The 10,795-nt window shown below is 40.1% G+C and overlaps 1 pseudogene; it reads right to left on the bottom strand.

Annotated features, from left to right (window-relative positions):
* Nucleotides 1–7,320: 7,320 nt before the first annotated feature.
* LOC149525536 (uncharacterized) lies at nt 7,321–10,593 on the bottom strand (annotated as a pseudogene).
* Nucleotides 10,594–10,795: the final 202 nt, after the last annotated feature.

Genomic DNA, 10,795 nt, shown 5'->3' on the forward strand with positions numbered 1-10,795 from the left:
CTTGTTTGATATCTCTTGTGGGCAGAGACTAGACATAGTGAAATTTCCAAGTTTTAGATCATGTGGTTTCCAAGAGGCAAGTGCATAACAACTTTCCCACACCCAGAATACTACACTTCTGGAAATGACTGCCCCAGACATGTAAATCAATTCTGTCTGTCCCTGAGCTCATATTCATCAGTAGGGGGTGATGGATAGTGCAGCATTAGATATCTTTTAAACAAATGATTGATAACAAGCAGAAATGTGAGAGCTCTTGTTTCTTGTGCGGCTCAGGAAATGAGTCATCAGCACTCAGCCACGGGTTTTGAGGAGCTGGCCTTTTAGCAGTGGATGCTATTGAAGGAAAATGTACCCATTGATATGTGAGAGTCCTGCGATCACAGCTTCCTTTTCATCAGCTTCCCCTTGTCATATCAACCCACTGCACACCCGTTTGGGGAGAAAATAAGGCTGCTGAAATCATCCTTAGCAGGCCAGGGCTGACAACAAGTGATGTCAACCCTTCCCTTCCAAAGCTGGAAACATTTTCAGATGTTATTTATTATGAGAGGGAGCAGCTAGAGGAATCATCCAAGACCAGTTCCCTGTTGTGCTGGCAAATACACAAACACTCCGTGCCTCTAATACTTCCCAACTGAATACACAAAATGTGTTACATCCAACACGGGAATTATCTTACGGACCCTGTCTTGACAAATAAAGAGGGACTGATCACAGAACGAAAAACTAATGGTAGTTTAAGTGCAACTTGATCACATTTATAATGGCCAAACAGAAAAAAGTGCAGACCCAGTGATATGCACGCTTTAAAAAGGCTACATTTCACAAAGCAGAACACAACTATGAGACAAATCAACTGGAAAGAAGAATGTAATCAGAACTATGTGAATGATAATTTGTAATTGTTTAAGAACACTTTATTAGATGTCCCAAAACCCACAATCCCACAATTGAAGAAGAAGGCCATGTTGGTTAAAAAACGGACCTGGAGTAGAGGGGTCATAAAGGAAGCTATATATAATGATGAGGAAACTGATCATAATGAATATCAGTCATAAGCTTGGAACTGTAGAAAATTGATAAGGGAAACAGACAGAAGAAAAAATATATGGCTGGTATAGTTAAGAACAATAAGAAGTTTTTGAAGTACATTTGGAACAAAAGAAATCCTAGCAATGGTGTTATTAGGTGGAAAAGGATAGAATTATCAATGATAACGCAGAAAAGGCAGATACAGAACAGAAATACCTACTGAATGTATTTGGGAAAACCATATGATGTAGTCACTTGATATGATAATACTCTTTCCATTGGTCTAATGCCTCAAGAGGCTGTTAAGCAGTAGCTACTAAATTTACATACTTTTAAATTGGCAGGTCCAGATAACATCCAAGAGTTTTAAAAGATCTGACTGAGGCACTCATTTGACCATTAGTGTTGATTTTCAGGAAGTCTTGGAGCATGGGAGAAGTTTGAGAAGATCAGAAGAAAGCTAAAGTTATACCAATAGTTAAAAAGCAAAAACAGGATGACCTGGTAATTGTTGGCCTGTTAGTCTGACATTCATTTCTGGCAAGATAATGGAGCGGCTGACAGAACTCAATTAATCTCTTATATATTTTGAAGATGAGTTTGTTTGTTTGTGGATTTGTTTGTGCAAAATGAGGTCATACTTCATGATTACCTACAGATATCAAATTTTGCATCAACAGTCCTGCCACTTAAATTAGCTGAACGTGCTACTTTTTACACTGGAATATGCTGGGTGAAAGGTTTAAATTTGTGTTTCTCAAAGTGGTCCACAGATCCACTCTGAGAAAGCTGCTCCAGTTTGTTTACTTACCAGCTCTGCAGCAATGGAGCCTCATGGTTCCCCATTAGCTGTGGTTTGCCATTTTCAGCCAAGGGGAGCTGCTGGAAGCAGCCTGACCCAGGTCATTGCTTCCCATGGTTCCCCTTGGCTGCAAACAGCAAACCACAGCTAATGGGAGCCATGAGGATCTGTGGCTGCAAAACCAATAAAAAAGACCCAAACAAACCAGTTAGCAGCTTTCTTCGTGTAACAGTGGACCACTTTGAAAAACACCGATTTAAACCTTTCACCCATCATGTTCCAGTGCAAAAAGTAGCACCAAGTGTGTCCACGGGTTTAAATAATGTTATTGTTTTGCATCAGAAAAAAGTCATAACTATTATGAATAGAGTTCATAAAAACATTTGCTAACTAAATTAAAATTGAGTCACCTATTCAATTGTCATTTTAGTGCAAAGAAAATTTTTGTTACAAAAGTCTCAAAATTATTAAAATTAGTTACAGAAAGACTAATGGAAGCTTTACAAGTTTCTGATTCAAATGTACTATGTAAGGTAATTATTCATTAAAATTAAGAATGTTTGAAGTAGAAATTCTACCAATTTAAAACTATTCTTTTATTTCCCTTTTGCAAGCACATTAATAAAATTTTTTTATTACTTATATTTAATTTATTGAATTTTCCTATAAGTGTAATGTATGCAAAATGACTTTGCCTGGTCGACATCAAGCCTCACCTGCTAGTAAATCATTAAAGCAGGGTAATATAATTAATGACAAGCAACATGGGGGTATAGTTTGATAGGATCTATTTTCTAACTTGATATAATTTATATTACAAATTTTGTTGATAAAGATAATAGTGTTGATGTAATATACTTAAACTTCTATAAAGCATTTGACCTTGTACCACATGACATTTTGATTAAAATTCCACAAAGATATAAAATTAATATTGCATGAATTAAATGGCTTAAAAGCTGACTGATAGATCTCAAAATAGGGGACTCATCATCAAACAGGCGTGTTTCTAGTGGAGTCCTGCACAAATCAGTTTTTGGCCCTAGGCAATTTAACAATTATATTGAAGACTTGGAAGAAAACATAAAATCATCACTAATATTTTTCATATAACATCATTGACCATATGTGGAAAATAATGGAAGGACGTGTCCTTTTTATTATTAGATTCTTTTTCTAAAAGTTATGTTCAGGAATTCTTTTTAGGAAGTTCTAGGGTGTGGGCTATACTGGAAAACGGATTAGATCATCACAATTGTTCCTGCTGGCCTTGGAATCTATGAATCTCTGAAGATGGAGAAAGGAAGATAGAAAACAGAGGCTCAGAGAGGTTACATGACTAGGAACTGAACTCTAAAGAGGCTGGTGGCTTTAAGTAACAGTGATCAGAGCAATGAATTTAAAGGGGTAGGGAACCTAAGGCCCAGGGCCAGGTGTAACGTCACAAATAGCTGCAATCACATTTGGCTCCCTGTAGCTATTTCTGACATACTAGCGTGCTAGATTTGGCTTCTATCCATTTAGCTACCAATCAGCAAGTGACTAGAGGGGAAGCCGATTCTGATATATGGGGTTCACCATGTCACATTTGGCTGCCTTGACCCCTGCCACTGGTCCAGAGGGGCCTTTCCGATCCCCGGTTTAGGAGCAGATGATTCTGATAGATTCACCATTTCAGAATTTGCATTAAGGATGCAGACATGATCACACAGAAGTACTTCGCTAATGTGAAAATCTTAATTATTGTAAACAAGTGCCTTAACCAAACCTGAGGAAAACTTGTAATAACACCTCTCTTTACATGGAGAGCTATGCAAACTTTTCCCTCTACTGAAGTAATTTGTACAGTTTTTGCAATGGAATTCTTCCTGTTCCCGAGAGACTGTTTTTTGGATTGATTGTCCGTGGAATGCAGAGCACATGTGCCCACCTTTTGCAAGAGTCACACTGGATCTTTGAACAGAAACAAATGAGAAAAAGAAACCTCAGAACTATCAATGCTATACAACTTCTCACTAATGCTATTCCTACCACATTTATGCATGGGATAAGACACGGGTATCAGCACTGGCAACACAATTTACTGCTATGGCATTGAAAGAGTCATTATCTTTAGGCAGCTTGTTGTTTGGTACTATAATCTGCATATTGATCTGCTGCAATGTATGCTGTCTGATTCACAAAATTCTGTTTCTTACCATTGTGAAATCGCCGCTTGTTTTCTCACAATTGATAGAGTTGCAGTACTGCATATACTGATTTCTGGAAAAATCAATGTAGTTTTTATAATCAAAATTCTAAATTCAATTCCTTATTTATTGCTTGCTTTTAGTTACTTTTATTATGTTCCTTGATTTCAAATCTCTTTTTTTTCATTGTCACTTTTTAAAATATAATGTATCCTGCACAGAATGGTTTTCAAAATCTTACTGTATTGCTGTGAGAAACAACAAATATCTAATTTCATCTCACTGGTTTGTATGTATTAACTGTTTAGCCCATCCATGTTTTGGGGCACTTAGAAATATTATTCACGCAGAGTCACAGTGACAGAATCAGTAATGAGAGTCCCCATTTCAGGGTACGTCTACACTGCAGGGTCACCGCCATGTTCAGGGAATGTGTCTGCTCTTCTTTTTTTGGCGTAAGAGCAGATGTGCTCTTTTTGGGAGCCCGGTATACCTTGTTCTAAGAGGAATAAGGACTCCTCCAAAAGTAGATTCTTTTCCCTATTTGGCCCTGTATATATGGGGCTAAATGTCGGAAAAGCCTCTTCCAGAAAAGCAATCGGAAAAAGCTAAGCAAATTGCAGAGCAATTTGAGTAGCTTTTTCTGAAGAAAAAAAAACCTAGTGCAGACGTAGCCTGAGTGTTACACGACATAAATCCATTGTTCCTGTTACCTTGAAATGTTAGAAATGAGTCTCTAACATATGGGACAAAGATAGTACCTGACATCTTCATTAGCAGAATTGCTATTTTTCTTCTAAATGCATTATTAGCTTTTTCTGTTTCTACAGAGGCAATGTCTTTCTTCTGCAAATATGATTCTGCAAACTAACAACACTTCTGTTTCAAAAAGACATCATACAGGTACTGTAACGGGGTATATCAACCCACACTGAAGAGCAGGGAGTGAGCTGACTGAAAGAGCCTCTCCCTCATAGCCCTGGTGGAACCAGATTATAAAAGGCCCTGGGGCACCTCGGTCAGGGCTGACCACTGAAGGGAAAGGGGCTATCCCAGCAGCTCTGGAGGGAGAGAGTGACCAGACCTTCCATTGGCAGCCAATCCTGGAGGTGCTATCTGCAGGGCCATTGCATCATGGGGAGAAAACAGGGAGGACGCTCACCACACCACAGCAGGAAGTAGGTCAATATGATGGGGAGTTTACCCGGAGCATTCAGCATGTTGTGGCAGGATTCACTGCTGAGCGAGGCAGTAGCCTCAAGACACTGTCTACAGGGTCCTAGGCTGAGACCCACTGGAATCAGAGGGCCCAGGTACCCTACTCCCTCTGTAGCTGGCTCGAGGAAGTCAAAGTTGCCTACAAGCCTGTAAACTAGGCTTCAAGCCCATATTAACCCTACTGTAAGGGCTAGTGTATGGACTGGCCTCTGGCTTGTATCATACCTAGAAAGATGAGACTGAGCAATGGACTCTGGCTGCCAGACCCTATTAATCCTACTATAAGGTACTGTGTGTGGACTTTGCCTGTGAGGCTGTATTATGCCCCTTGGGAGGGGGGAACACGTGTTCAGACCCCGGCAGGTAGGTCGCAAGGGGGACTAAGCTTGAGGGGCCTCTCCGAGTAGGTTGCCTCTCAATAGGCACATAATTAACAAATTATAATGACAATTTGGGATTCAGTACTGTACCTGTAATAGCAGTGGCCCATAGTTGTACCCATCAGTTTGTTTGCTATGTTGCACGATTTATTTTTCCAGCAAGATACAGATTCTTTGGTTAATCATTTCATGAAGCATCTGAAATTTTTATGCAGTGCACTATCGGACTGTATAAATGGGTTTTGATTTTTTCTTTTTCATTTTCTGTACATGCTTACAAATCCTTTCCATGTCTGTCTTCATGGATTGCAATGACTTACTGCTTATAAACACACTTGCTTTCAGATGATTGTCTCACTTGGACACCATATATCAGCTTATCTGCCGTGTCCCGTCTTACCAACACCTTCCCTCGCATGCCACTGGATCTTACCCATTTACTATGAGTAATTAGCTCGACTCAATCACAAAACTTTGCACTGTTTACGTTACTAAGCACATTCAGTGTAAGTACTTGATTTTTCCAGTTTGCTTTATAGCTACTAGGAATAAGTTAGAAGAATGTTTAAGAAATTTCTTGAAAACATTTTCACAGTACCACTTGATGAACACTTTTAAAATAAGTATATGGGAAAACATTCACCTCCAATTCCTCAGGCATGTTCTTTCATACTTCATCTCATTACACAAGGGATCAATTATTAACAACTAGACAATTAGTCCGTCATAAAATGGGGATTTTCAGGTCGCTCCTCCACATCAGTCTCCTGAGCCTCCGGTCTCTCACTCCATCTCTTTCCTTCTCCTCCTCCTCCTCCTCCTCCTGCCTCCCCGTGTCTCTCTCTCTCTCTCTCTCTCTCTCTCTCTCTCTCTCAGCTCTCCTCCGCCTCCTGCCTCTCTCTCTGTCTCTCTCTTTCACTTCTCCTCCCCCTCCTGCCTCTCACTTGGGGGACTGTGGAGCCCAAATGGCCATGTGGGGTCCACACTCCCCGTGCTGCATGGGGAGTACGGAGCCCAAACGGTCACTTGCGTCGCTTGCTCCCACGCGGCAGCCCGGCTGAGCAGCGCAGAAGTCAGCAGAGCGCCCCGGCGGGAGGTGAAGGGGGGCAGGACGGAGACGATCACGGCCAGGGGGCGGGGCCTGGAGCCGCTGTCATGCCCTGCCACCCTTCCCCTCCCACCATGGCTCTTGGCTGATTTCTGCGCCGCTCAGCCAAGCGGACGTTTGGGCCCCGCACTCCCCATGCAGCACAGGCCGCCCAGAGGGGACAGCCAGCATTTCAGGCAACAGTGCCCCCCAGAGGGAACAGCCAGCATTTTGGCGTTACAGACTCAGACACTGGGCTACTATATATATATGATTCTGTTTTAATCAGTGCTATCTATAAATGTAATTGTGTGCCTACATTTCATTGGAATTCTGATGATTTAAACAATTTCATAATGATTGATCAAAATATGACAAAGGGTAATATTAAGGGAATATTTCATTAATCCAATTGACAAAAGCATGTTGTGAACTCTGTCAAACACTACATACCATATTTTTGTATGTCGTAACGACATACCTATATAGTCTTCACAGTGGTATGTTTTTAAAGAACTCACTGCTCAGGACATCAACATGTAAGTTAAAAAGTCCACCGGCCTTTGCGTGCATTGAATTGTCTGAACATCCTCAGTACCAGAAACTGGATCACTGCAAGCTTTTCAGCTGTGCTCCCAATCTGATATGTAATACCCCATTTATTGCCCCGGATCCTGAAGTGCAACAGAACACATCTTACCATAAGAACCCAGTGGGCTGCTGTATTATAAGGAAGCAATAAGATATCGTACTGCAGGAATCCAGTCTGTGGAATTGAAACAAAAACATAGAAATGAATTGACAGTTTCCAGTGCAGCAAATCCTGAAATATACATCATACTGCATTTTCTAATTTCATTACAGGGTTACTGGTTCCTATTCCACAGTACACATAGCATTGTATGTTTCCTTTCAGACTGTGAAACTAAAGGTCTGTCTACACTTGCACCCTAGTTCTTTCACGAAAACTTCTTGCAACTTCTTTCACAAGAATTTTTACCATCTTAAAAAATGGAACTAAATTAACAAATGTTTCTTATGAACAGTGTGTAAAGAAGTTACCTTTCTGAAACCAGTCATTTTCTTCCCCAACCTCCATGGCAGCAGTATCGTCCTCCTCTTCACTTGTATCGCTTCTGGAGAAATCTTGTACTATACCCTCCTGTTGGTCCACTGCTGTGATGTCTCTGGTTGTCACTGTTTTCTCAGACTTGTGAGATACCTCGCCCTCCCATTTTCCAATATCTCCTAAGTATGGTTCTGCTTCAACAACAACAAATTCCATGCTAATAGTTTCCTCTGGTATACTTTCAGAAACTGATGCTGGTGGCTCTTTGAATGGTTTCAGATGAGAGATGCTATACATATTGCTTAAAAATTTGCCTGAATTTCCAGTTTTACTCTTACCCTCCACAGTCTTAATTTTGTATGGCTCCCCAAAAGTTTTATTCAGTGGTCCTCCTTTTCTTGTGTTTCTTCTTCCATTCACATTATATCTTACTTCCCCATATTTAGAGGCCTTTCTTCTGGTGTAATGCTTTTGTTGTTTTTTCTTGTGCTCTCTCGATGTTACAGAGAGCAAATGCAATATCCGCATCATGTCTAGCCTCCGCTTCTCTCAAGTATTCTTTGCAAAACTCTTAACTGATGTAATCTATGTTTGGTACCTTTGTAAATAAATGAGAAAGATCTAGCTTTTTAAAAGGAAGAATCACAGAATACCATATACAGTAGACTTCCGATAATCCGGCACCTATGGGACCTAGGTGGTGCCAGATTATCAAATATGCCGGAGTATCAGGAGGTACTATAAGCTGGTTATGTATATACTGTATACAGCATATACTGTAATGTTTTAGTTTTTTAACCCTTTTTTACCCTTTTCGCTCAGTTCAGCTACTGCCGCTGTTACCTTGTGACTCATTTTTTGCCGAAGCTCACTCACTAGGCTCTTGCCATTTTGATGCCGGACTATCAGGAGTGCCAGACTATTGGATGCTGGACTATTGGAGTTTTACTGTATGTATGACAGCTACATGCATACACCTCCATGTAGTCATCTGGGACTTCATGTGGAAGTCATGGGTCACAGTTTTTGAATAGTCTAAAGCAGCAGTTCCCAATCTTTTCCCGATGGGGACCCGTATTGACAATTCAGGAAGTCTTGGTGACCCAAGGCAATTCAAAAATGGGGGGAGGAGAAGGAGCAGTGCTGTAATTAGCTAATTTTGTGCCTGAGGTAAGAATATAAAATTTTGCCCCCTCCTGTTTATACATTCATAGTAATGATTTAATAGAAAAACTGAAAATTCATTAATAATAAAATAACAACACTACATTTATTTGAGTTGTGGTGTGGGAAAGAGACTCATCCCCAAACCATTCACCCCCGGCTTAAACCCCACACTTGGGCTGGAGAGGCTGGGAGTCACACTCAGGGACTGGGAGTCACACACTCAGGGGGAGTCTCAAACTCGGGCTGGGAGTCAGGGCCTGGGGGGGCGGGCATACTCTGGGCCTGGGAGTCTCACAGGTGTTACAAAAATATTAGAAACATAATATACATTATTCCAAAAACAAGTAAAATTTAGTATTTTACCAAACAGTTTCACCTGAACTTAAATTAGGGGGATGGGTTGAGCCTGCATTTGCTTTGCTAGCTGTTGTATCCTTGGAATTGTTGTGGTGAGTGCACACTGAAGATCATCTTTCACTTTCAATTTATTTTGATATTTGTTTTTAGTTGTAAGCAACTGTGAGAAGCCTGATTCACACAAGAAAGTCTTTGGAAATGGAAATAAAATTCTCAAAACAACTTCTGACAAAAGTGGGTAGTTCACTCTACGTCTGACCCAGAACTGATTATTTGGCATGGTTGAGAACTCTGCTTTTATATCATTGCTGTTGGCATATCGATAAATTGTTCCTGGGTGCCTTCAGGTACATCACAAACATCCACACTGAAAGGATCTGTTGCAAGAGCAAACAGCTTTTCATCTGTATCTGGAAAATATCGGAGTAGCTCATCACTTAAATGTCTCAAATTCTCCTGTATTGACAATCACAAATTGTCATAATTAATATTAATGTCATTTGTATTTTCTTCGAGAAAGGTTGCGAGAGTTGGAAACATATTCTTTATATCAATTTTAGAAATCTATAATTGGAGTTTCAATCTCAAGGATTTTATTTTCTCCGATAATTGTAGAATTTGGTCCTTGAAGTGGCACATTTAAATCATCGAGTAGGCCAAAAATGACTGCTAGGTATGCTATTTTATACAAACTCTTGGTTTCTGTAAACAAATACTCAAACTCAGTTTTGTGATATACAAAATGTTTTAAGTTCATTTTGTAATTCAAACACCCGATTTAGAACTTTGCTTTTTGACAGCCAGCTTACTTCAGTGTGAAACAATAATTCATGCAAAGAATCTAGTTCTGAACAAGTTTTTAAATATGCGAGTTCTGAGCGCACTGGTGTCAAGGCTCCTTCCCCACTCTGGCATGATAAATGCAGAAGTGGGGCCCACAAAAGTACCCCAAAACCTTATCTTTCCAGGCTTTGGTAAAAAAAACCTTCTCCCCCACAATCTTTACTACCTGTACAAATGCCACACAAGTTTTTCCATTCTATGGAATGTTCTTCAAAAAAAAAAAAAAAAATCAAGATATTGAACACATCTTGTGCAGTGGTCGTAGTTTCCAATGGTTTGCAGAACAAAAATTCTTCATTTACATATTTGTTTTTAATATACCAAACATATACTATCAGTTGTGCAAGATTACACACATCAGTTGTCTCATCAAGCTGCATACTGAATAATCCTCTGGGAGAACTTTTAATTTCTTCGATGACTTGAGATTTGATGTCGTTACACATGTTGGTAATTCTACGCTTAATTGAATTATTAGACATGGACAAAGGTTGCAGCTTTTTCAGAGCATCTGCACCTACCAAAAGGCAGAAAATCTGCTTGGTAGAGGGAACTAGATCCTTGGCTATGGTATGCGTTTTCTTAGCTTTCGCAATTTTCAGTGCTACAACGTATGAGGCTTCTATGGCAGCTGACTTCTTCTCTGGG

Source organism: Pelodiscus sinensis, chromosome 1, assembly GCF_052426305.1.
Source record: "Pelodiscus sinensis isolate ZL-2025 chromosome 1, ASM5242630v1, whole genome shotgun sequence".
NCBI lineage: Eukaryota > Metazoa > Chordata > Testudines > Trionychidae > Pelodiscus > Pelodiscus sinensis.